The sequence below is a fragment of the Macaca thibetana genome, chromosome 7 (assembly GCF_024542745.1).
Source record: "Macaca thibetana thibetana isolate TM-01 chromosome 7, ASM2454274v1, whole genome shotgun sequence".
NCBI classification, from domain to species: domain Eukaryota; kingdom Metazoa; phylum Chordata; class Mammalia; order Primates; family Cercopithecidae; genus Macaca; species Macaca thibetana.
The window spans coordinates 64,160,738-64,186,129 of NC_065584.1; the positions used below are offsets into that span (position 1 = coordinate 64,160,738).

The 25,392-nt window shown below is 35.3% G+C and overlaps 1 long non-coding RNA gene across 2 annotated transcripts in view; it reads right to left on the minus strand.

Moving 5' to 3' along the window:
- Positions 1-25,392, minus strand: part of LOC126958206 (uncharacterized) — a 90,864-nt gene that overhangs the window by 9,578 nt on the left and 55,894 nt on the right. For both annotated transcript variants that reach the window (XR_007727146.1, XR_007727147.1), the window contains exons 4-5: positions 21,082-21,216; positions 2,484-2,521 (exon numbers count right to left, since the gene is read on the minus strand). This is a non-coding gene — a long non-coding RNA (uncharacterized LOC126958206). The remainder of the gene's footprint in view (positions 1-2,483; positions 2,522-21,081; positions 21,217-25,392) is intronic.

Consider the following 25,392-nt stretch of genomic DNA (forward strand, 5'->3'; position numbering starts at 1 on the left):
TAGCTGGGACTAGAAGTGCCTGCCATCATGCCTGTCTAATTTTTGTATTTTCAGTAGAGATGGGGTTTCTCCATGTTGGCCTAGCTGGTCTCGAACTCCTGACCTCAAGTGATCCGCCTGCCTCGGCCTCCCAAAGTGCTGGGATTACAGGTGTGAGCCACTGCACCTGGCCTTGCTTTTTTAAATGTATGATTTTTTTTCCTCACTGTGACTTACATTTAGATTTTTTTTTCTTTATCTTGATTTTCTTAAGTTTGAATATGAGATGCATAGGTGGTGTTTTTTCTTTTCTTTTTTGTTTTTTGGTGGGGGTGGGCATTTATTCTGCTTGGTGTTCTCTGCTCTTCCAGGATCAATGGTTTGGTTTCTGACATTAATTTCTATACATTCTCAGTCATTATTTCTTCAAATATTTCTTCTGTTTTTTATTTTTTCTCTTTCTGTTATTTCAATTAATTATATACTATGTCTTCAGTTATTTCATAGTTGTTCAATATTCTGTTTTGGTGGGCTTGTTTATTTATTTATTTATTTTTTGGCTTTTTTCTGTTAGAATTTTAGTTTGAATAGTTTTTATTGAGATATTCTAAACTTCAGAGATTCTTTTTCAGCTCTGTTCAATCTACTAGTAAGCCCATCTAAGACATTTTTTATTTCTTTTACTCTGTTTTTTAGTTCTAGTACATCTTTATTTCTTCTTAGAATTTCTATCTCTCTGCTTACATTACTCTTTCTGTTTGTGCATGTTATTTGCATTATCAATTAAGGTTCTTAGCATAGCAATCATAGTTGTTTTAAAAACTCTATCTGGTAATTTCAACATATCTGCTGTATCTGAGTCTAATTGTAGTGCTTGTTCTGTTTCTTCAAACTGTGTTTTTGCCTTTCAGTGTGCTTCATGAGTTTGTTCTTGCTAGCCAGACATGCTGTACTGAGTAAAAGAAAATTGTAAGTAGGTCTTTACTAATGTAGTGATAACATGTGGAAGGAAGTGAATCATTTCATAGCGTTTTGATTAGGTCTCAGTCACTTAATAAACTTTAACCTCTGGACCATGAACTTCACCAGTGTTTCTCAGTTTCTCCCACCCAACTTGAGTAGGACAGGGTGGCTAGAGTGGGCTGGAGTTGTATATTTTCTTCATTCACATGGAAGGCTAGAGTTTGCTAGAGCTGGGTCTTCTCATCCTCCCAGGTCACTTAGGAACTAATAAATCCTCATCAGATTTGTCTCTGGTTAAATGATTTCTCTTGAGGGCAGACTTTGTTAAAAACAGAATGCTGCAGCAGATTTCAAAATGGTTTTTTTCTCCTTTGCCCCCTGCCAGAAGCATGAGGAAACTTTTTTCTGGTATTCACTGTGAGAAACTGGTAGAGCTCTTGGGGGAAAACCATGAAAAGTTGGGTGTCTCCTCATGACTAGAGATTTTATCCCCCAGACTTGTCCACACAGAACCTCCAGCAATTTACTGATTACTGTATAGGCATTCTTACCCTGGCACTAGTTTCAAAGGAAGTTTCTGCTGGTCAGTTCCATTCCAGTAAGTTGAGATTCTTTGTATTCAACTGTTGGTATCTCCAATTTTGGTGCCAGCAGTTTGTCCTGTGACCTTCCTTCTCTAAGGTATCTTAGAAAAGTCATTTCTTTTTTGTTTTGTTTTGTTTGTTTGTTTTAGTTAGTTCCACTTTTTACTTAGTTTTAAGACAAAGTGGCAACTACCAACCTGCTTACACTATGGACAGGAAACTGGAAATATGTGCCTTTATTTTTAACAGAATATAGTACTAAAAAAAATGGACTGAGCATAACAATTTTTTGTTTATTGTTTTGTTTTAACTTATGCATAGATATTTAAATATAGAGTTTTAACAAATGATAAACAATTCTGAATTACTTACAATAGAGAATACATTCTTATCAGTAAAGTTTTTCTATTTAATTGATAATACTATTTCCTTGAACTTTGTGTTTTTAAATCATAATCTATGTTTTTGTATCCATATTTAATTCATTATTTTATATACATATATACACACACATATGTACTTAGATTCTTATTGGTATTTTTGTATTTCTCTCATGATATTTGAAGAAGTAATTTTAGACATTTTGAAAAATTTACACAAAAAACAGGGAAATCTTAGATGTCACCTAGTTCTAATTTATTCTTGTTTCTTTTGAGAATGCATTTCTCTGAGAATATCTTGGTAATTGTTTATGTCATGTTCGATTTCCTTTTAGAGCTTAAAGATAAACAATGATTTACTAGGGGTATGTCTTTCAGGCTTAAGAAAATGAATATACTGAAACGTGTTGACATAAGAGATGAATTCTTCTCTGCTAGCACTGTGTCCAGTCTCTAGTCTTGCTTTATAATTAATTAACTGTCAGATCTGCTCAACTTCCATGAAGACACTACACAGATGTCATGGCAAATTGTTCTTGAAATTAAGATCTGAACTGGGAATGTTTTTCATACTGACCTTACAATTCTCTTTATTGATTTTGCTGTCATTTTCACCTGTTAAGAACAGAAATAAATGGAAATGGTACTTTATTTGTTTCTAAGAAAAAATGTAATATAATATTTGAAGAAAGAGTTTAGTCTTTATAGAAAATCATATATATGTATATATATGACTTTGAGCTCTTAAAATTAAAGTTATCGTGTAAATCTAAGACAATAAATTATACAGTTTAGATAATATATAATATTTAAAATAAATTTGTAACATAAAGCCATTGAGGATTCAAATGGAATAAACGTTTGGCACAATGTTTTTCAGCTTGCCCTTACTCTAAGTTACTAGAACATATTTTACCTTATTTATTATCTATTAATATGTTTAATATTGATTTTAGTTGTTGAAAAATCAATATAAATATTAATATTCCTTATCCAAGGTCTGATATATATATTAGAGTTGTTTAACAAATAAAATATTCTTCTCACTGCAGTAGAATAGCCTGAATTGATAAGAGATTATTAACATTTTGAGAACATATTAAGTGGAGAATATTTAATATGTTATTATATAGTCATTTCTAGAGTAATATGCCATATTTTTATGTTTATTGCAATTATAAATTTCTTAATTTTTTTTTATTTCAGTAACTTTAAGGGTGCAAGTGATTCTTGGTTACATGGATAAATTTTACAATGGTAAAATCTAGAATTTTTAGTGTGCCCATCACCTGAGTAGTGTACATTATACACATTAGGTAGTTCTTTTCCCAATAAACACTCTATAAGAATGTTCTGATTACATTTAAAGTTTCATAGAAATATAACTTTATGAATGTATATCATTCCATTGAATTCATTATAGTATACTAGTATGATGTCATTAAGATAATAGCACATATTTGAGTACTTATTTTTATGAAGGCAGTCCAATATAAAGTACAGTTTAATTCTGGGCATAGATCTTGAAGAATATAGAATGCTTAATTCCCAAAAGCATATAAAATTATCTATTTTCTTGGCTCACCTTAAACATTAAGATATATTTTAAAATATTTGTTTATTTTTACAAATGGCATATTTTAAGACTGATAGTTTAATATAAATGAAATATAAAATGTTATTCCGATGGTCTATTCATTATATTAATGTAATGATATATTCATATACCAGTTTCCTCTCATAGCAGGTTTGAACTTATTTTTTATGTGATTTTGGTTTTGCTTTTGGTTATTTACTTCAGTCTTACCACCTAGAAGAATCTGCTAGGAAACATGAAGAATATTTGAAAGTGAAATCAGTATAGGGAAGATATCAGAAGACTAAACGGGGAGAATATGGTGAGTTAAGATAAACTAGAGTAGAAGTGAGTGTACTTGGGGGAATGTAAAATATTTATGTGGCTTTTCTCCTTGCATTTGCCAGCATGAATGCAGGGGCATGAAAGTCTGAATAGGGCTTTCAACCATCACCTGGGGCTTAGAAAATAAAAATTAGAGTTCAGGATATGTCAAAAAGGGCCACATTGTAGAGTGGGTAGTAATCCATTCAAAAGCACAGCACTAACAAACATTAAACTTCAGATTTAAATCAATTCAATTATTGATTCAAAAAAGTTAATGTGACCTTACCATAACTCCTGGCCAAAAGAAAATATCACTTCTTTTGGGAAGAATATAACATCATTTAGATCCTCAAATGAATGCTACACATGCTCAAACCAAGTGTTTAACAACCAATAAAAATAACCAAGTATGCAAAAAGAACAAAAGTACAAAAAGGAGAAAGAAAAATAGAAGGGGAGGGGCCAAAATGACTGATTAGAAGCAGTTGCAGTCTGCAGCACTCAAGGACAGGAACAAAATGGCTCAATGAATACAGTATCTTCAACTGAAATATCCACGTTCTCGCATTGAGACTGATTAGGGAAACAACTTGACCCACAGAAAATGAAGAAAAGTAGGGTGGAGAGATAGCACACCCAGGAGTGACATGGAGCCAAGGAAAGTGGTGAGTGATTGTGCAAACCCAGGAAACCACGCTTCTCCCACACATCTTTGCAACCCATGGATCAGGAGATACCCTTGTGAGCAACCCTACCAGAGTGTTTGGTCCAACACGCAGAGCTGTGTGGAGTCTTGGCAGAGCTGCTGCTCAAGCATGCACGGAGACTCAGGAACTTTACATTATCTGGCCCTGAGATCCTCAGGAAACATGTCTGCAACTCAGGCAAGGCGGGAGGCCCACACTTATCCCTAGGAAATAGGTGGAATCCAGGGATCCAAGTAGCATCATTCTTCTGGTCTCAATTCCACAGTACCTCACAAGGTAAGACACATTGTTTTCAAATTCCAGCCAGCTACCAGCAACAGTGTGGACCCTCCCTAAGACCTGATGGAGTCCCAGAGGGAGGCGTGGGTATCATCTCTGCCATTTGGTTGACTCAGTTGTCCAGCCTGCAGCATTTGGAGAGTCCAAATGGTCCAGACAAGGAAAGGCCCCCCAATCAGCACAGTACAGTGGATTTACCAGATCATGGCCAGACTGCTTCTTTAAGTTGGACCCCGATCCATTTCTGCTCACTGGGTGAAACCTCCCAGCCAGGCCCTCCAGCCATGTCCACCTGCACGTATGAGGGACAGAACTCTGATCTCTCCCTGGGAAGGAGTGCCTGGGGGCAGGGGATGGTGGCCACCTGGGTTGGTTGGATGACTCAGTTGTTCCAACCAACCTCATCCCCAACAGGGGCAGAGGAGGTTCCCCACCATGACACAGTTCCCCCACCACGATACAGCTGTTTTCTTGAAGCATGGACAGACTGCTCCTTTAAGTGATTTACTCCTTCTCGTGGAGTGGGTTCTCCCAGCCAGGTCCTCCCAGTAGGGGCCTCCAGCCACCTGATCTGTATTCTGTGGGGCAGACAGAGCTCATATTTCTCCCTGGGATGAAGTGTTTGAGGGGCAGAGAAGGCCACCTCCTAGACCACTGGGGCTTCACAGCCCGTTCAACCTGTGGGCCTTGGAGAATCCAAATTGTTCACGAGATGAAGGAATCCCCAAAACAGCAAAGTTGCTCTCCCTGAAAAAACTGCCAGAATACCATTTTAAGTGGGTTACTGACCCTGTTCTTCCTAAGACCTCTAAACCGGGGTCTCTAACCACCTCCTACAGGTGCATTCAGGCAGGCAATAGATCAGTACCCTCCTGGGACAGAACTTGCAAAGGAAGGAGAATGCTGTCATCTGTGCTGTTTCACACCCTTCACTGGTGATACCTCCAGGTATGGGACAAACTGAGGCAACTAGGGTCTGGAGCAGACCCCCAGCAAACTGCAACAACCCTATGGAAGAGTGGCCAGACTGTTAGAAGAAAAACAAATGAACCTAAAACAATAACCACGACAATAGAACGCCCCCCCCCCCCCCCCCCACACACACACAGAAACTCTCCAAAGATCAGCAACCTCAAAGATTGAATGTAGATAAGCTCAGAAAGATGAGAAAGAATCACAAAAAGGCTGAAAACTCAAAATGTCAGAGTGCCCCTTTTCCTCCAAATGACCACAGTACTTTTCCAGCAGGGGGCTCAGAGCTGGCATTAGGCTGAGATGGCCGAACTGATAGAAGTAATCTTCAGAAGGTTGGGTATCGATGAACTTCCCTGAACTAAAGGAGCATGTTGCAAAACAATTCAAAGAAGCTAAGAATGATTGTAAAACAATACAGGTGCTGACCATCAAAATAGCCAGTTTAGAGAGGAATATATCTGACTTGTTAGAGTTGAAAAATACATTACAAGAACTTCACAATGCAATCACAAGTATCAGTAGCAGAATAGACCAAGCAGAGGAGAGAATCTCAGAACTTGAAAACTCTCTTTCTGAAATAAGACAAGTGGAAAATAATAGAGAATAAAGAATGAAGAGGAATGAAAAAACCCATGGAGAAATATGGGATTAGGTAAAACGACCGAATCTATGACTAATTGGGGTATCTGAAAGAGATGGGGAGAATGGAACCAAGCTGGAAAACATACATCAGTGTATCATTCAGGAGAACTTTGCTAACCTAGAAGGACAGGCCAACACTAAAATTCAACAAATGCAGAGAACCTCGGTAAGATATTCTACAAGAAGATCATCCCCAAGGAAAATTATTGTTAGATTCTCTGAGGTCAAAAAGAAAGAAAAAAGTTAAGTACAGCCAGAGAGAAAGTTCAGGTCACCTACAAAGGGAAGCCCATCAGACTAACAGTGGACCTCTCAGCAGAAACCCCACAAGTCAGAAGAAATTGGGGGCCAATATTCAACATTCTAAAAGAAAATAATTTCCAACCTAGAATTTATTTCATATCTGGACAAACTAAGCTTCATAAGTGAAAAAGAAGTAAAATCCTTTACAGAAAAGCAAATGCAAAAAAGTGAGGGTATTTGTTATCACCAGACCTGCTTTGCAAGTGTTCCTGAAAAAAGCAGTAAATATGGAAAGGAAGATACTTTACCAGCCACTTCAAAAACACAATGAAGTACACAGACCAGTGACACTGTGAAGCAACCACATAAATAAGTCTACATAATAACCAGCTAGCATCATGATGACAGAATCAAATTCACATAGTCAATGGAGTCAAATTGTATTTCATTTGATAGTAATTTTTCAGGGACCCTCTTTTTAAAATTGTATTTAGTTCAGCTAATAGTGAGGTTTCATATTATCATAGCAAAACTGAGTCAATTAGAACATGAAAGCTGCATTCTTTGGTTTTATTTATTTATTTTATTTCAATTTTTGAGACAAGTTCTTTCTCTGTAGCCCACACTGTAGTTGCATGAGCATGGCTCACTACAGCCTTGAACTCCTGGGCCCAAGTGATTCTGCTGCCTCAGCCTCCCATTTAGCTGGGACTTTAGGCACACAACAGCACACTCGGCCAAATGTCTTTTGTTTAGAATAAATATTCCCCACTTCACCGTGTTTATTCCCTTTTTTTGTTTTGTTTTAGTGTCACTTTGTCAGCCAGGCTGGAGTGCAGTAGCCAATCTTGGCTCACTGCAACCTTTGCCACCCAGGTTCAAGCTATTCTTGTTCCTCAGACTCCTGAGTAGATGATACAGGTGTGCATCGTCATGCCTGGCTAATTTTTGTATTTTTAATGGAAACAGGGTTTTGGCACATTGTCCAGGCTGGTCTCAAACTCCTGGCCTCAAGTGATTCGCCCATCTCAGTCTCCCAAAGTGCCGGGATTATAGGCATGAGTCACCATACGCAGCCCCATTGTCTTTCTTTTAGCATATTTTTGAATTATTTTCTTAGTCGTATCACTGGGGATTACAATTAACATCTTAATTTAAAACAATCAAGTTCATAATAATACTAACAATCTCAATAGTATTGAAAATATTTACATATTATAGTTCAGATCTCTCCCCCACATCATCTTATTGTCTTTAAAAAGATTGTAATTTGATGCATGTATAAGCCTATAAAAACATTTGTAATTATTTTTTATGTAGTTGTCGTTTAAATAAGATGAAGGCAAACAGTAAAACAAACCAAAATATGTGTATACTTTATTTTTAATTACCTGTTTATTTACACGTCCCTATGTCCTTTATGTCGTCGTGTGGATTTGAGTTTCTGTTTAGTGTCTTTTCATTTCAATTTGAAGAGTTACTTTTAGTATTTTGTAAAAGCAAGTCTGCCAACAACAAAGTTTCACAGTTTTTGCTTATTTGGAAATTTCTTATTTCTTTATTTTTAAACTATAGTTTTTCTAGCTATGCAATTCTAGGTAGATGCTTTTTTTTCCTTTCAGTATTTTTAATATGTTATACCATTAGTTTCTAGATTCCATGACTTTTTACATGATTTCAGGTATAAATATTTTTAGTGATTCCTCGTATGTGATGGATTGTTTGCCTCTTCTTGCTCTCAAGATTCTCTTTTGGCCTTTGACTATTGATGGTTTCACTCTGATGTGTTTAGAGATGGATCTATTTGAGTTTATACTACTTGAAGTTCATTGAGCTTCTTTGATGTTTATAGTCATAATTTTCATCAAATTTAGAAATGTTGTGGCCATTATTTTTTCAAATACTGTTTTTGTTCCCTCTCTTTTTTTTAACACTTTGCATACATTTTGTGCAATTGATGGTTTTCCACAGTTTGCTGAGGTTCTGTTTGCTTTTCTACATTATTTTACTATTGTTCCTCAGTTTAGATAATTTCGAGTGACTTTTTTTTTTTACTTTGCTGATACTTCTGAAATCTTAAGCCTGCTCTTAAGTCTGTCTAATGACTTTTTATTGTAATAATTTTAAATTTAAACTCTATAGTTTTGGTTATATTTATATCTTTTTGTTATTCTCTATTTGATGAAACATTATTCTAGTACTTATGCTTTCTTTTAATTCTATGAGCATACTTATCATGGCTGATTCAACATATTAGTATAATAAATAGAAAACCTGGCTTTCTTCATGTTGGGTAAATTTTTCTTTCCTGTATATGAAGCATAATTTCCTGATTTCTTTTTTCTTGCCTAATAATTTCTTATTGGTGTTGAAAACTGCATATTTAACAAATTGAATGTAGCAAATCTGTAAATCAGATCAAGTCCCTTCCAGGATTTGTTATTCTTATAGTTTATTCTTCTTGTTGCTCTTACTGTAGTTTGCATATTGAACATCCTGCAATAATTCTGTAAAGACTGTATTTTTTTCCATTTGTGGCTACTGAAACCTCTGATTGATTAGCTTACTTAGTGGCAACTAATTAGTGGACAGATTTTCTTTTTTTTTTTTTTTTTTTTTTTTGAGACGGAGTCTAGCTCTGTCACCCAGGCTGGAGTGCAGTGGCCGGATCTCAGCTCACTGCAAGCTCCGCCTCCCGGGTTCACGCCATTCTCCTGCCTCAGCCTCCCGAGTAGCTGGGACTACAGGCGCCTGCCACCTCGCCCGGCTAAGTTTTTGTATTTTTAGTAGAGACGGGGTTTCACTGTGTTACCCAGGATGGTCTCGATCTCCTGACCTCGTGATCCGCCCGTCTCGGCCTCCCAAAGTGCTGGGATTACAGGCTTGAGCCACCGCGCCCGGCCTCAGATTTTCTTATTCATCTTGAAACACTAAGTCACCTAGTGTTTGCCAAGGGATTCTGTGTATGTTTTAAGGCAAAACTTTCATTCTCTGAAAGTTTATAACTCTGCCTTGGCCTTTATTTTCTTGTCACATAGGGCTTTAAATCAACCAGAGTTGAGAGATTAGGGCCTTCCTAGGTATTCTCTGCAAGTATTCATTGACTTCTACAGTCCTAGGAATATTTGAGAGCTTTTTCAGGGATTACATGAACATTTTATTCTCCAGATTTTTCTTTTAAGTGTTTTGACCAATTTCTTTGTTGCCCCAACTGGTATTGCCACCTCAAGCTGGTGAAATATTAAACACTTGCCACTGGTTTGAGAAATGCTCTATAAATAAGGCTTTTCCATTAGCTCTGTATCCAAGTTAGAAAAAAGAAATATAAGCCCGGTGAATGAAGCTCCAGACAGAACTGGAGTTCTATTCTGTGATACAGAGCTTCCAGGGAGCTCCGAACCCATCTTCTTCCCTCTTGTGTTAGGTTTCTGGTTTGCAAGGGTTACTATGTAGCTGAGGTGAGGAAAAATAGGAGACAGGGCTTATTATAATGTTACCAGATTCAGCTTTCTAACAAAGAATTGGCCATTTTTATTCAATTAATGGTTCTTGGATTATTACCAGTATTTGGGAAATTCCTGGAGTTCTGAAAAATTTAATGTTCACACATTTTTTTCAATGTTCTTCAAGCTTTTATGGAGGAGATTATCAGATATTTTACACTCCTATTCTAAATGTGCTTGACAGTTTATTATTTCTGGATACATTTAAGTTGCTAAGAAGAGGCGAATAAACTGAATTCATTTTAATGTCTGATATTTTAATTTTGCAATGGTCACTTAGCAGAAATAAAAGCATTTGGGTTTTAATTTACTCATTTATTTAGTTTTCTTTTACATAAAACAAATTCCAGACATACAGTTCAGTGATACTAGATCAAGTCTTGATGAATTTGATACAGCAAACTTGAGAATCTCATCATATTAGGATAGCAATGAATTTCAGCTTCTTTTTGGGTGAAGATAAATCTTAAAAATTTTAATGTTCTTTACTTATTTACAGAATGAAAAAGATCTTGAGCAATCACTTATTTATTCATTTCAGCTGAGAATACTGTGACAGTTTTATTAGACTCCAAAACTCATGGAGGAAAATAATAGATATATATTGAATGCATAAATATTCAAATAACCTATTATAAATACATGAATTACTGTTGTAATTTAAATATCCAAAGTATACACATTCTATATATAGCACAATGGCAACAAAGAGACAGTTACAGTTGCATGATTTTTTTTTCTAAAATGTATACTACTACACTACCAAAAAGACTTTTTCTTTATAATATAGTTAATCTTTTTAAATATAACCTGGATTCAGTATGAAATAGTTGTAGAGAGTCTGGAATCTCATATAAACACTAAATCAACATGTGCTTGAAAGAACATTCATAATAAAGATAATCTAGAATATTACAAAATAAAAGCCTATGAAAGCAGTTTGTGTTTTGGTAGGTATTTTCTTTTCTAGCACTAGAGTCTGTCAATAGTTAGCTAGCCTCCATAAAGTTTATTATCTAAAATAACCATGCAACATGAGATATAGATATGGCTTCATACCCTTAGTCTCCCTCTCCAGAGTCTCTTCCTATCCTGGATGTACTTTCCAAAAAATTTTCTGAGCTTTCCAACTCACTGACTGTCATGAACAATTATCTCCAAGACAGCAAACCTAAAAATTCATTACAAATGCTACGAACAAATACAAGCTTCAATATGTGATTTTATATGTTTTTTTAAATTTATTTATTATTATTATTATACTTTAAGTTCTAGGGTACATGTGCATAACGTGCAGGTTTGTTACATATGTATACTTGTGCCATGTTGGTGTGCTGCACCCATCAACTCATCAGCACCCATCAACTCGTCATTTACATCAGGTATAACTCCCAATGCAATCCCTCCCCCCTCCCCCCTCCCCATGATAGGCCCCGGTGTGTGATGTCCCCCTTCCCAAGTCCAGGTGATCTCGTTGTTCAGTTCCCACCTACGAGTGAGAACATGTGGTGTTTGGTTTTCTGTTCTTGTGATAGTTTGCTAAGAATGACGGTTTCCAGCTGCATCCATGTCCCTACAAAGGACACATTGTCAGCATTGTTCCACAATTCTTATTAGCAATATCTGAATGCTTAAAAATGTTTACTAGTTTGGCTTATCCACTCACATTCTCATTTTAAAACTGAAATTCATCAGTAGTCTAGGCCCCCTTGTTTCGTTGAATGATAGTCTCTAGCAAATGAGGAGAAATACATAGTGCAGTAGTAATTAATACTACATTATTATAAACATACTTAATATATTTGAATATTTTAAATATAGAAAGTAGTTCACATATTATTTAATTTATCATTCATAGAGCTTTCAATGTATATTTCTATTCAGTTTAATGTAATCAGACTGCATATACAGAAACACGTGGACACATATACACATGCTTATACTATCATTTAGTGTATCTATGTATTCAAATATTTCCTTCCTACTCATATTAAAGTGAAGCAAATATTAGCATTTACTTTTTATGTATTTTTTAATATTTAATGTAAAGCAATATATTGAAAAATGCTCTGTGACCTTTGAAACAATGTATTCTGATTAACTGGTTCTCCCATGTCTACACTAACATTCAGGGAGTGAACTGAATGACTACTCAATCAAGACATGGAATACTGAAAAGGTCAAACTGATATGATAGTGAAAATCACCTAATAATGTTTTTGATCTTAAATCTATTTTTTATATAAAATAAACTGAAAACTGATACAGCAAGGTACATATTTTCCAACATTAAATAGTGAAAGAAAAAAGGGATATTGTACAAACACTATAAGGAAACGTGAAGATAATGTTCTTATTTTTGGTCACATAGTCTCAGACTACTTGTATTCTACTTGGAATATGTTATCTCAGATATACAAAATTTACAATTACATTAATTAATCATGAAATCACTACATATAGGTCATGATAAGTCACAATAATGTAAAGTAAAATATCTTGTTATGTGCTTAAGAGACAAAGATACATTTGTATTGATGGCAGCAGCGGGCTCTCTGGAGCTGCCACTGCAAAGACACTGGCCGCAGTGAGGGAGGTGCTACCAGGGCTGTGCATTCCATGGAGCCAGCAAGAGCCAGGAACAGGCAGGAGCTGCTTCCTAGTTGGTGGTGCAGGAGTCCTGCCCTCCTGGCTGCAGCTGCAGACCTGGGCATTCCTGCACTCTCAGGGTCCCAGAATGCCCCCCTGCCTCTGCAGGCTCAGAAGTGCCTGCTCCTGCTTCCTGGCCTCTCCCTGCTCCCAGCACCCACTCCTATTTTGGAGCAAAGTTGTGGCTGAGTTTGGGTGCTATTGTGATGTGGCCAGGTGTGTGTGTACCAGGGGCAGCATTGACATGCCAGCCCCTGTTGCCTCAGCCCTCTCCACACTTTAGGCACCCATGAGCATGGGTGGGAGGCTGAGGGACACCTGACGGCAGCTCCATTGCAGGCCTGCAGGCATGCCTTAGCACAAACAACTTGGGCTCCATGGACAACATGATTGATGGTGGCAGGAAGCAGTCAAGCTACTGGGTGGAAGGGGTTGGTCCCTAGTGAAGACCTACCTTGAAGCCAGAGATGGCCTGAAGCATGGGGCCTGGGCTGTCAGGTCCAGTTGGAGTCTGCAGCCTGGAGTGAGAACTTATGGTACTTTTCCAGGCCCACTCATGGCCACCCATGGACCAATCATCATGTACTTCCTAACTTCTGAAACCCATAAAAACCCCAGACTCAGCCAGTCTTGCAGAGAGATGTTGGGACAATTGCCATGTGAGTAAGAGCTACCCACTCGGGGTCTCCTCTCTGCTCAGGGCTGCACACTCTTTGAGATGACCTGCCTGTGGATAGGAGCTACCAATTTGTGGTCTCTTCTCTGTTGAGGGTTGCACACTCTTCAAGATGACTTGCCTGTGGATAGGAGCTACCCACTTCAGGTCTTCTGAGAGCTGTATTGGCACTCAATAAAGCACTTCCTTACCTTGCTCACCCTCCAGTTGTCCATATACCTCATTTTTCTTGGATGTTGGTCAAGAACTTGGGATATGCTCAGTGGCATTACTGAAAGAGCCATACACACAAACAGGACTGAAACATGCCCCCCTGCTCTCCATGTTGTGAGTGATGAGAAGGAGAAAAGAGCTGCCACCCTTCCAGGAGCTAAGAACTATGGGCTCTTCCAGCCAGGGCTGTGACTCCTCTTTGGGGCTTTGCAGTCTCTGGTGTCTCTAAGCTTCCTGGTGCCACCATGATCTCCTTATCCAGATGCGAGTGCCCACAGTGGAAGCCACTTGGTGTGCATCAGATCCAGCTGCAGGCTTGCACAGAGCTGGTGCCTGTGCTTATGACTGAAACTGCCTGCCCCACTTCAGCAGCTAGCGTGCCTGGCTGTGCGCAGTGGCCAGACCCAGTTCTCACTTGCTCATGCACCCCTCGCCACTCTGCACCTGTCTTTTGCTTTGCAGACATGGGATCTAGACTGGTAGCACAAGCTGAGTGCAGCCTGCCAGGTTGAGTGAGTGGAACAAGCCCAGCAGACCCAAGCAAGACTCATGCAAAGATGCCACCAGCCACAGAGGCATCTGGCTAGAAAAGCAACACCCTGAGGATCCTCTGACAGTGTTACACTTATTCACAGAGTCTTGTCCTAAAGTCAGAAACACAAAAAGCTGAAGGTTTGTGTTTTTTCATAGTTCTGTTGGTGACTAACTCTAATCTCATATGAGACTATATCAGTTATTTATTTACTCATTTAGGGTATACATTTATATCCTTTGCAGCAGAAAAATTAGTGTGAAATTATTGGGTGCTTTCATAAACTTTTCTGGGAGGGTTCCATAATGGATGATATATGCAAGTACTATCTTTTTCAACACCAAAAACTTTGAATTTCAAAATATCTTTAGCCCAATGTTTCATATTGACTTTTAACCAGTTGATTTAACTGTATAATGTTTCCATGTGCTGTTAAAAGAAAATGTAGAAGTATTTATTAGAAGATTTTAATAGTTCAAAACCATATAATTTAAGAGAAATTAAACAACCTGCTCCTGAATGAGTTTTGGGTAAATGATAAAATTAAGGCAGAGATCAATAAATTTTCAAAACTGGTGAGAACAATAATACGACATACCAGAATCTCGTACACAGCAAAGTCAATGTTAAGAAGGAAGTTTGTAATACTAAATGCCCACATCAATGTGTTAGGAAGATCTGAAATTAACAACCTTACATCAGAACTAGAGGAACTAGAGAAACAAGAGCAAGCCCACCCAAAAGCTAGCAGAAGACATGAAATAATAAAAAGTAGAATGGAATTGAAGGAAATTAAGACTCAAAATATTATATGAAAGACTGACCACTACAGGAGTCGGTTATTCGAAAGATAGATGGACTACTAGCTCTAGAAAGAGAGAGAAGATCAAAATAAACAAAATCAGAAATGAAAAAGGGAACATTACCACCGACCCCACAGATGTACAAAATTCCTCAGTGACTACTATCAACATTTCTATTTACACAAGTCAGAAAACCTAGAATAAATTGATAAATTCCTGGAGTCATACACCTCCCAAGGTTGAACTGGGAAGAAACTGAATCCCTGAACAGACCATTAATAAGTTCCAAATTGAATATTTAATAAAAGGCCTATCAATAAGAAAAAGCCCAGAAACAGACAGCTTCACAGCAAAATTCTACCAGATGTATAAGGAGCTGGTACCATTTCTATGGAAACTATTCCAAATAATGGAATAGGAGGAACTCCTCCCTACCTCATTCTATAAGGCCAGCATCATCTTGATACCAAAACCTGGCAGAGATAAGCCAAAAAAGAAAACTTTATGCCAATGTCCTTGATGAACATAGATGTAGACATCCTCAACAAAATACTAGCAAATTGAATCCAGCAACACATCAAAAAGCTAATCCGTGACAATCAAGTAGACTTTATTCCTGGAATGCAAGTTTGGTTCAACATACAAATAAGTAAAAGTGATTTACCACATACATAGAAACAAAATAAAAAAAAAAAAAGAATCATCTCAATAGATGTAGAAAAGGCTTTTGATAAAATCCAGTACTGCTTCATGTTAAAAACCCTTGACAAACTATAAATTGAAGCAGCATACTTCAAAATAATGAGCTATTTTCAAAAAATAAACTACAGCTATCATCATTCTGAATGGGTAAAAGCTAGAATTATTCCCCTTGAAATCAAGACCATGACAAGCATGACTCCTCTCACCACTACGATTACACATAGTACTGGAAGCCTTAGCCAGAGCAATCAGGTAAGATAAATAAATAAAATGTATCCAGACAGGAGGAGAGGAAGTCAAATCATCTCTCTTCTATGTTGATTTGATCATATACTTAAAAAATCCATTGTCGCTGCCCAAAATCTCCTTTATCTGTAGCATTGCTGTACACCAACAGCATCCAAGCTGTGAGCCAAATCAATAATGTAATCCCATTGATAATAGCCATAGAAAGATTAAAACCATATAGGAATACAGAAAACCAGGGAGGTAAAGAATCTTTACCATGATACTTACAAAACACCTGTTAAATAATTCAGAGAGGACACAAAACAGTAAAAAAAGAAATTCCATGCTAAGTGATTGGAAGAATTAATATTGTTAAAATGGCCAAAATGTCCCAGGTAATTTACAATTTCAATGCTATTTCTATCATACCACCATGGCATTCTTCACAGAATTAGAAAATAAAAGCGATTCTAAAATTTATGTGGAACCATAAAGGAGGCTGAATGGCCAAGGAAATTCTAAGCACAAACAACAAAGCTGGAGGCATCACATTACTCAACTTCAAACTATTCTACAAAGCTACAATGACCAAAATAGTGTGCAAATGGTATAAAAATGGACACATACACCAATGAAATACAATAGAGAGCACAGAGATAATGCCACACACCTCCAACTCTCTGATCTTCCACAAAGTTGACAAGACCAAGCAAAAGAGTAAGGATTCCCTATTCAACAAATAGTGTTGGAATAACTGGATAGCAATATACAAAAGACTGAAACTGGGTCCTTTCCTTACACTGTATACAAAATAAGCTGAAGATTATTTAAATACTTAAATGTAAAGCCCAAAACTATAAAAACCCTGGAAGATAATCCAGGAAATACCATTATGTTCATAGGCTTAAGCAAAGTTTTTGTCATGAAGCCTCCAAAAGTATTTAAAACAGAAACAAAAATTGACAAATTGAACATAAATGAAATAAAGAGCTTCTGCACGGCATAAGAAACTATCAACAGGGTAAACAGACAACTTACAGATAAGAAAAAAATATTTGAAAACTATGCATCTGATAAAGGTCTAATATCCAGAATTTATAAGGAATTTATAAAGAATTTTATAAGGAATATAAGGAATTTTAAATTAACAAGCAAAAAACAAAGAAATACATTAAAAAATTGAAAATGGATATGAACAAACACTTATCAAAAAAAGTCATACATGCAGCTAAGAAGCTGCTCATCAGTAATCATTACAGAAACGCAAATCAAAACCACAGTGAAATGACGTCTCACACAAATTATGATGGCTATTACTAAGAAGTCAAAAAATAACAGATGCTAGTGAGGTCACAAAGAAAAGGGAATGCTTATACACTGCTGGTGGGAATATAAATTATTTCAGCCATTGTGGAAAGGAGTTTGACGATTGCTGAAAGAATTCAATACAGAACTACCATTTGAACCTGCAATCCCATTAACTGAGTATATACCCAAAGGAATGCATAAAGCCACATGTACATGTATGTTCATCATAGCACTATTTACAATAGCAAATACATGGAATCAATCTAAATGCCTAGCAATACAATTATATATATTTTATATATATATGCCTGTAATTATATATATTATATGCAATTATATATGTTATATATATTATGTATGAAATTTTATATATTTTATATATTATATATATATCACACCTGTAATCCCAGCACTTTGGGAGGCCGAGGCAGGTGGATCACTTGAGGTCAGGAGTTTGAGACTACCCTGACCAATATGGTGAAACCTCATCTCTGCTAAAAATGCAAAAATTGGCCAGGCATGGTGGCTTGAGCCTGTAGTTCCAGCTTCTTGGGAGGGTGAGTCAGGAGAATCACTTGAACCTAGGAGGTGGAGGTCACAGTGAGCTGAGATTGTGCCACTATACTCTAGTCTAGGTGACAGAGCGAGACTCCAACTCAAAAAAAAAAAAAAAAGAGAGAGAGAAAAAAATATGTACATATGTAGTACAGACATACACATATACCATGGAATACCATGGGACCATAACAAAGAACAAAGTCACATCCTTTTCAGCAACATGGATGGAGCTGGAGGCCATTATTCTAAGTGAACTAACACAGAAACAGTAAATAAAATGTCACATGTTCTCTCTTATAAGTGGTAGCTAAACATTGAGTATATATGGACACAAACAGAGAACAACAGACACTGGGACTTACTTGAGGGTAGAGGGTAGTAGGAGAGTGAAGATTGAGAAATTACTGATTGGGTACTATACTTACTACCTGGGTGATGAAAGAATCTGTACATGAAATCCCCATGACATGTAATTTACCTATATAACAAACCTACACATGTATCCCTGAACCTAAAATAAAATTTAAAAATAAAAATAAATCTGTATTGAATACTTTAAATGCACAGCTATTAGAAATCTTGCAGGTGATACACATACATTAATTTTACAACAAAATCATAAAATCATTTATAAAATTTCTAATATAATTTTAAACATACTTTTTAAAAGTAACATTTGATTCAGAAAGCATCAGAATATTCATGGACATTTTTAAATGACACTTTAACCTGAAGGTATCAATTGCTTTCTTCCACCCCTTAAATATAGATAGGCTGGTAGCATACTATAAACAGACACTTATTTTCAGAAAAAAATGGCAGCAAAATTAAAACAATTAATGTTTTCATAAATGTCAATGTGTAATATCTATACTTTCCATGGTTTAAGGTAAATAATAATCTTTTTTATAAAATATAAAAATCTTCTTTATAATAATAAATTTTAATTTTATAATATCAACCACCTAAATGTTATACTGTTGGTCTTCATGAATTACCTTTTGAACATTCATGCAATAACTTGTCTATAAATGATCCAGATAATATATTTTATGATATTATTTATGTAACCTTCTCAAACATCATTTTACTATCCTAAACAAAACTCTCATTCATAGGTTTATATTGCTTTCTGTTACAATAGATCTTGTAATGTATATGCCAATAGGTGCTATATATCATGATATATTAATACTACAGATTTTCTGGTATGTCTTGCCATTGATTCCTCAAATATTCACATAGTTTTAGTTTTTCTCATTTGTCAGCAATATTGTAGATACAATTTGGTAAGTTTTTTCAGAGTATCAAGTTATATAGTCACCACATAATCATTATGTAGCTCATTTCCAATAACCCTCAAAATTTCCTTCTGCTTTTTTGCAATTAGTCCCTTCCTGTTGCCAATGACACATATTGACTGGATTTCTTTCACTACAGTTTTCATTTTATATCATATGTTATAAATTAAATTTTAGAGTGTGGCATCTTCTTTATAAGTTTTATTTTGCTCTGCATTATGCTTTTTGTGATTCACTGATGTTCCTGCATATATCCATGGTCCCTTTTTATTATGGGATGATATCCCATTTTATGTTAATACGTTATTTCTTTATTCATTCACCAGTTGGTGGATATTTATATTGGTCCTAGTTTTTCTCAATTATGAAAAATTCCTCTATGAATCTACCAGAACATGTCTTTATTATGGATATATCTTTTCATTACTCATAGATAGATACCTAAGAGTGGAATGGCTGGGCCAATGGTAACTTTATGTTTACCTCTAAAAGAACCTGCAGAATTGCATTCCAAACTGTTTGTATCATTTTGTATCTCCACAAACAAATGAGAATTTCTATTATTCCTCACCAATGCTTTTTATGGTTAGCTTTATAAATTTTAGCCATCTAACGGTTATGCCAATGGCATTTTATTGTTGTTTAATTTTTATTACTCTGATGATTAATAAGGTTGACCATCTTTTCAAACATTTATTTGCCATCTGTAGGTTTAGAATCTGTATAAAATTATCTATTAGATACGTACTGTTAAAACATTTTCTATTAGCTTGTGTTGTGCCTTTTTATTTTCTTATGAGTTTGTTTAAAAGAGTTAGTTTTAAAAATTTTGATGAACTCATGTAATTTATAAAATTTGTGTGTACTATTTAAGAAATCTCTGTTAAACTTAAGGTCACAGAGATTTTCTCTCATGTTTCTTTTCTGAGATATTTGTAATTTAAGTGCTCACGATTAGATCTATGATTTATTTTAGTCTAATTTTTTATGTGATATTAGGCAAGAGTGGGATTTCATTTTTCTTACAGATGAAGGAATATTAATTATTCTAGAACCATTAGTTGACTATATTTTCTGTTTGTTTTTGAATTGCCATTATGTTTTTATTTAAAGTTAATTGGTTATACATTTGAGGGTTTTTTCTTGATCTGTCTTTTTTTTCCCATTAATCTGTATGTCTATTTTAACAGCAACATTTTATAATCTTACTGGTTACTTTGTAATAAGCCTTAAAATCATGCAGTGTGAATCATCCAACTTTGTTTTTTATTTTCATAATTTTTGTTATTGTTAGTCCTTTGCATTTCCATATGCATTTTATAATTAGTTGTCATTTTTGAAAAACACATAGTTTTATCTGGGCACTCATCATATTACAATGTTGGTTTTTCTCTATTGTAACTGAGGCAACAGGGTATATACTATATCAGCATGCATTTCCTCATTATCCTCCCACCATCTCTACCTAGACCCTCTCTCACAATGATATCTTACCCTCCAAAGGCTCTTTTAGTATATATAAAACTTATTTCTCCTATCTACATCTTGTTTTTTGAAGACTAGATTCACATATCAAAATTTCAACTTGATTGTCTTATTGGAAGCCTACTATCAACATATCGAAAATGAATCTTATATCCTTGTGCTTTAACATATATTTTGATCTCTTCATCAGAGTTAATGGTGCTCTGTCAGTCCATTCAGATGCACCTGCCACATAATTAAATGTCTGTCTTTATTCTGTCCTTCAGCTGATACTGTTAATGGTCTTGTTTAACACTTACTCTAAATTCATTTCTGATCACAGAGGCTGAAAAGCTATTACAACTGGGAGAATGCTATCTGTCAGGCTTAGAAACCACTAGTTTAGACAAACTGCCTATGTAGCTCTTTAGACATTGCATTAGATTACATGAATGGAAATATGAGATCTGATTATCTGGACAAACTTACCCATAGTTCTTTGGTACTAATCATGGATTGTGCTCCAGAATTGCTGTAATTTCCTAATCATTGGCCATGTTCCTTTCCACATTGCTGTCTTCCTTCAGTCACATCCTCTCATGTCTAGATGGATACTTTCCAATGCTGTGAAGGAAAACAAAGATAAGAACTTCGTTTTTACAGAATTTTGTCCATTATTTACACGAGTGAGTAGCTTTTCAAAAAATAATAAAGCTAGTACATATATTACAATAGATTGAGAGTTGTACACAACACATTAGAATATGTCGGCAATTTGTTTCACGGTAAACATGCTAAAACTAGATAGTATTGAAACTAGAAGGAGGTGTGGGGTCAAGATTTTTAGCGTTTAATTAATTAATTATATGTTACATGTCAATAAAATTTGTCCATATTTAAATATATATAAAATCATGTTTCATATGCAGTGTTAAGACAAAAGGGAATATATAAAACAGGAAATATTCCAGTTGCTAGAAACTAAATCAGAATCATGCCTATTTCAGTCTTAGAGTTATGCCATAATCTTTAGTTGTAAAATAGAATCAAACCTGACATAATGAATATCTAACAAGGGCAACCAAACCAAGAAAAGGGTTGAAGTAAATATTCAGCTACATTTTACTTATACATTCAGCGAATTTTATCCAGAATGTATTACAATAAACTCTGTGATAATAATAAGAACATATATGCACTAACATATCTTATATCTATAATCACCACTCCCTGTCTTGAGAGACTGCAAAATGTAAGAGCCCCATATGCCTTTTCTAAAGAATTTTCAAGCTTTTGCCTCCTACTTTTCATCAGTTTATATGTCACTTCCACAGCAATGTTTTCTCTATATATCAATCATCTCTTTTTAATTAAGGCAAACGTATGTTGTTAAAAACTTGAACTTGAAATCCTTTAACCACCATGAATTAACTAAGGGATCTTGGACATATTCTTAGCTTCCTCATTCATGTAATACTAATACTACAGTTATCTTTCTCATAAGTTTAGTGTGTTGATTAAATGAGTATATAGAATAGTTCCTGTTATATAACCATTGCTCAATAAACACAAAACTAATATTGATAATTTCTTACCTCCTGTATACTAAAATGTCTGTGACATACGACATAAATGTTCTTGTTCTAATTATGTAAATGAGGTATCTGAAAGAGAAATCTATGAAGTTGACAGAGTTAGAATTATAAAACCAAATCTGCTCAATTTCAAAGACTCCATTCTGTACACAGTGTCTATAATCTAATTTGTTAGAGGAAGACAAATAACAGAATTCAAAGTCATCTCTCTGCTCACTTGAGACAAATGCGTATCAGGTTCTTTATTTTGTACTATGGGTTTATGTTATCTGCAAATTCAGTGAGCCGAATGAAGGCATAAGTAACTATTCCTCTACTACCCACCCAACAAGTAAATTGTATATCCATTGAAAGACTGAACAGAGACTCAAAAGGAACAAAAGGATGCAACCGTTTGTCTCTTACTGACCCATACATTAAAAAAATTTCTTTTCCTTGCCCTAATATCCACCCTTCCCCTTTAAATATTGAAGCCCCAAAAATCCTCCCTGGAGAAGGCGTAGACCTGCCTCCTGTGTACACATCCTTAACCAAGGCAAAATGAACTTTCTAAATTGATTGAGATTTTTCTCACATACTTTTGGTTTACAAATGCTTTATTTGAGCCATGTCGATTTAAAAATACAGTTATCATTCATCAATTAAATTGCAAAGTGTTTTACTGCTATTAGTGTCATATGCTACATGACAATTTAGTATAATCCTTAGAAACATTTGTATTCATTATCTCATAATTATGTCTACATTCTTATAAAATATAAATCTTTAGTGGCATTTTATCAAATATAACCAAAATAAAGCATTTTTTTGCATAATATGGATCTTGTAAACACTTAGCACCAGCTAATTTTACATGTAAAGATTTACAAATATTAATCTGGCTATGTTTTGTAACTAACCCAAGTTGCAACTATAAGAAAATTTTGTAGAAAATGTTCTGAGTGCTGCATTATTTTAGATTTTTGCTGAAAACAAACAAACAAACAAAAAACTTCTGTGGTCCCATAATTTTCTATATAAAAATTTCTTTATCTAAAAAATTCAGCAGTTTCTTGCAAGATATTTTGTGTTCTATTTAATTTCATATAATGCTAGGTCTCACTTTCTACGCTGTAGCCAGATATGAGTTCCTTTAAAATGCCAAATACTTTCATGAATCTGGAATTTTGATCATGCTATTTGATTTACCCATAAATCCCTTTTAAAGAACCTTCCAGTGATTACCTACTACTCATCCTCTATCCGTCAAATTATGTGTCATTTTTTTCAGTAATGTCTTCTCTATCACTGAAATATACTATAAATACCACTACCATTGACATAACTTGGTGTCTGTATTTTCTTTCATTGTACTTAGCAGAATTTGTAACTATTTCTATCTGTAAGCTGATTTTTTTCCAAAGTCCTCCCTCATCTTTATTTCACTATCAGACTTCAAGTGCACTAGTTTATGATTATTTGGTTCATTATTATATATACAACAACTAGGAGACAAATGCATATCAGGTTGCTTATTTTGTCAGAGCTTCCAGGATTTTATTTAATGGATTTTATAAATTAAAAATAAATGAATAAAAGGCTGTAAATTATATATGGTCTAAAGCTGTTTGACTATAGGGAGAAAAATTCTCTGGAAGCACCTATAAATCTGGGAATCTAAGGGGCATACTTAAAGTGAAAAAATTTTAATTGTGTGCTTCAATTTTTGAAAACAAGTGTTCTTTATAAATTAGAGCACAAATGAAACAGACATTAACTTCATTTTGCAATGCATGTAAAAAAATTGAGAAACAAAACTATTAATTAATTTTAAATTTGTATATTCAGCAATGAGGAACAAGGGTTTAATAAGGTATTTTAAATGCATACTTCAAATGACACAAATAAAAGAAGAAAAAAAGCATGCAATTCCTTGGCTTTACATTTTCAGGAAATTAGTAATTTACTCTAAACTTCCATTGGCCTAATAAAATTAGCATTATGCTTTGATTAAGGTTACAACTCTTCTTTGTTGGTAGAAAATATATTTCAGTGAAATAAGCCAGTAACAAAATGACAGATATTGCATGTTCTCACTCATAAGTAGAAACTAAAAAAGCAGATCTCATGTAGGTAATGAGGATAAACTTTGACCTTTTTTTCTTCTCTTTTCCGAATTCCTATCTAAGGGGCCCAGGGAGTCATGCCCTACAAACCATAAAGTCTCATCAGAGGGTTTTTATTTAACCCTATATAACATGCTCCAACCTGACTCTAGCATAACAACACATGTGAGATAAGGAAGGAAATCAAAATATTTTAACATCAAATATATTTCTTTGCCACGTCTTGAAATCACCCTACAAAGTTGTCTCTTGTGGAGAAAGATCTACATACTATAGAGAATCTCTTTCCCTTTTCCTGGCCTTTTTATTGATCCAGGAAAGACTCAACTAAGAGTCTGAAACCTCTTTAAGTCTGATAAGAAACTTGTACAATCTATTCTTTCTAAAACCTGCTACTGGAGGCTTCATCTGAACTTCATTCTCCACAATCTCTTGTCTTAACCCAGACATTTCCTATCTGTTGATTCTAGGTTTTTAAATAAACTCTTTCAACCAAGTACCAATCAGAACATCTTTGAATCTGCCTATAACTTGGAAGCTCTGTTTCTGGTGCAGGGTGGGGAGTCTTGAGTAGGAGTTGTTCAGGTTCTTGTCATGTGGAACAAAATGCACAAACAAAGCAATGAAAGCATAGATTTATTGAAGCAAAAGTACACTCCACAGTGCAAGAGTAGGCTCAAGGACTCAAGGGCTTGAGCAAGTAGTTCAAGAGGCCTGCTTGCAAAATCTTCTGAAGTTTAGTATTCTTCAAGAGGTTTCCTATTGGTTACAGCCTATGTAAATGAACACTTGACTCGCAACCAATCAGAGACTGAAGTAAAGTTACACCCTATGCAAATAAAGACTTGGCCTGTGACCAGTTGGAGGCTGAAGTGAAGGCTTTCTATCTCCAGATGCTATTCTTCTGACTCAGCCCCTCTGCTTATAGTTGTCCTGCCTTTTTAGACAAAATTAGTGTACATCTTACATGTATTGATTAATGTTTTATATTCCCCTAATATATATAAAATCTAGCTGTGGGCTGACTACATGTTCTCAGGGTTCTCTGAGGGCTGTGTCACGGGGCCATGAACACTCATATTTGGCTCAGAATAAATATT